Here is a 3419-nt window from a genome sequence, read left to right as displayed (position 1 = left end):
TGTGTGCCCCTGGCTGTATAGCAGAGGGAGCTCCTCAGATCCCTATTTATTGCTACACCCTTGTTAAAACCAGTAGCCAATGCACACTTGAACAGTCTCCCTGTAAAAAAAGCGGTCACTTTATTATCTCCACTATAGTGATAGCTGTATTATGCACTGATGTATACATTTCATATTGCTTAGATCTTTGATCAATTTAGGTATTGATTATAAAACATTTCCTACTTTTTTTGTCTGTGTGTGTAATACAATTTCCCCAGTTGTACTACATGCAACAATTGTACAACAATGAGGGCACCTAACAAAGTTCATAATAGGCCCTTAAGGATGCCTGCGTAATTCACCAAAGAAATGAATGGAAGCAAGGCTATTGATTTTCATTATTTAATCATTCATCAGTCATGTCTATCATGTACTTAAGATATGCAACTACTGATGAAAGAGATAAAGAAACTAACTGGAAAGAAAGCCAGTCTCTGTTCTGAGAATTCCCCTTTGTGCTGGATGGTCAGGCAAATACAGCTTTAAAATGTCACATAACCAGGGCTATACATGATGTAAGAGGACCTAGGAACAGCAGCACGAATTGCTTCCTGGGAGTGTACATGAGGTTGTGTAGGGCAAATATTCCTAGATGGGTGAATTTCAGAGACATTTTAGGACGGAAAACTTTTGTTTTGCAAAGTTAAATTAGTTTTCTAAATTTACATTTACAAATACTAACATTTCATAAAGATTTTTTTTAATGTCAAAAAGTAGGGAAGATATAATCCTGGGAAATTAAAAATTCAGTCCTATAAGTTAGTACATTTATTTTTATGTTTAAAATCCCAATGATTTCAATACATCAAAATATTTATCACAAATTGATATGCATTCCATAAGGACTCTGGCATAACCAATGAGGTAGTCAATAAAAGTATTTTCAGTAAAAGAATTAGAAAAACATTAAGTCCTAAATCAAAATATCAAGAGAAAGAACGTATTGTATTTGGCCTTTTAGGCATATGTTACATTGAATATAATTATCTACTTCATTTTCTTAACAATATCAGGACTGGTGGCAATTGTTTTGGGATCCACAAACTGTTTTGGGATCCACAAACTCTAGGGACCAGATATGGCTTTAGGTTTTACATACATCAAAATTTGTCATTGACACAGAGCAAAGCAATCCAGAATGTCGCATCAGATTAAGAATGCTACATATAAGCCATTCTACAAACACCTGAAAAGGTAAAACTTAATTTTGAGACAAATAGAGATCATTGTGGACTTAGAATAATCTTGTTTGTTTATTAGTTTGTTCATTTTATACTATTAGTTCTACAGAGGAGCCAACTTCAGTTCAGCATCCAACGTCTTGTGTCTTTGTGATAAATGGTGACATGCAACCCCTCATGAGAGAAATGCTAAGTGATGGATGAAATCCTCAAGCCCCCCAAGCTAGTCTACTTGGAATTCACACCAAAATGTTCAGAGGCAAATCCCAGGCTCATGCTGAAACTGCTAAATTGGGCAATAAATCTCATGAGAGTTCAGAACATGAAATCTCTGGTATTTCCTGCTTTTAATTTGTCCAGAAGTATTTCCAACACAGCTTTTCTTATCATATTCCAGAACATGCTCTTGTAAAATAGGGACACATAGGAGTTGGTGTGTGTTAAAAACGTTGGTTCAAATTTGAATCAAGACCAGTCATTGTATTACTGCAACTACCGAGTATAGTCTTTAACTAGAAAGAAATTGGAAATATTTTACAAAGACCAAAAAGCCACTTGATAAGGTAACACGAAAGAAACAGCAACAAAAATTACTTACAAGTCCAAAATTAACACATAGAGTGGAAATTCAGAGAAATAACACTGCTTTCAGGAAAAAGAACTGACAAATTGTCCCCAAACCATCAAGCTCTTTATAGTCACTGCACAGGGCTTTTCCTGAATAATCTCTGCCTGCTCATATTTTTTTTCTTTCTCTTCATGGATATCTAAAGTGTCAAAATGCATTGACCCTGCAATCCATACCCAGTGCTCTCTAAGCAGTTCATCCTTATTTTTCTTAGTTGGTGGTTTATTCCTTTAAAGGGAAGCAGCACCGTTACTCTGGGAGCATGCAAACAGAGGCAGGAGATAAGCATGGGACAACAGAGAACTTCAGCGTGGCTGTTGATAATGTGCTTGGGAACAGATAAGCCTCAACCCAGAGACAAAGAAACAGCCGCAGATGATTCTAGTCAGTTTATTGGCTATTCCATACAAACCTCAGACCAGCTTTTTGTTAGCAAGCTGTAAATTCAGCTTCTCAGGGAATTAGTGGATCCCAGACAGGGATGATTCCCTGCTTCATGGGACCACTAGAAACTAATGCATTTGGAGAGCCAGATAGATAGACGATTGATAGATAGATGATAGATAGATAGATAGATAGATAGATGATAGATTAAAAATTATTGAGTCACCACAAGTATAAAAAGGCACAAAGTAAGCATGTTATACTAAGAAGGGAGTCAAGGAAATTTCTGGAGGCTTGGAGCTTTCTTGGGAAAGCTCTGCTCTGCCCAGAAATGCTACATGAAAACTTTGCACCTGGTGCCCCAATATCCTGTGAAACCCAGAGGGCCACAAGCAGCTCCCCATCACCAACATCCCCAGAAGAAATGAATTGCCTTAGGAAGAAGTCTGCGGGCACAGAAAGCTCTTCATTACTGGACCAGAGGATGAGATGTTTCCTTGCAGGAAACATACTGTTTTGGTCTACAGTCTTTGATATCATAGCAATGTTAACTTTGGCCCTCTGCAAGGCAGCAATATCACAGCACATGTATGCGGCAGGACAAAATCTTCTTTCTTTAAGGCTGTTTCCCCAGTGTCCTTAAATCTCCCACTGAGATGGGCCTCTTTGAGTTTCCACTGCCTCCAGAGCATCAAGCCCTTAACATGTGGAGCACTCAAGAACCAAATCATAGCAAATGAGATTTTTTAGTTCTTAATGATGTTTGCAAATCTTTTAATCTGGATGCTAGCCAAGCTCCTTGAATTTAGAACAGTGGAGCTGATACATCTTCCGAATTTTATGCTGATGAGGAGAGAAAAGAATGATGGGGAACGTTTTCTGACGGGGCAGTTGGTGATTGCAGGGGGCGGGGGTAAGAAAATGCCAATCTCCTAAGTCCTTCTGTTGTTTGTGCAGCTACTGAAAGCCAGTCTTCCTGTGAGAGGTTAGCAAATTGACAGTTTCTTCATGTCTAGGTAGCATGGCATGATAGTGTAACATGGTTATGAGAGTGTAGCAGTGAGTTTAATTTCAAAAACTGGAAAATGTGTAAATATTACCATGAAGAAGGAACCCTTAGGATTCTAAAGTCTAAACTCCCCCATTCTTCAGCTAAAATTGTAATTTCTTTTTAATTTCCTCAA

The sequence above is a fragment of the Onychomys torridus genome, chromosome 4 (assembly GCF_903995425.1).
Source record: "Onychomys torridus chromosome 4, mOncTor1.1, whole genome shotgun sequence".
In the NCBI taxonomy this organism is placed as follows: Eukaryota; Metazoa; Chordata; class Mammalia; order Rodentia; family Cricetidae; genus Onychomys; species Onychomys torridus.
This window is presented reverse-complemented; position numbering follows the sequence as displayed.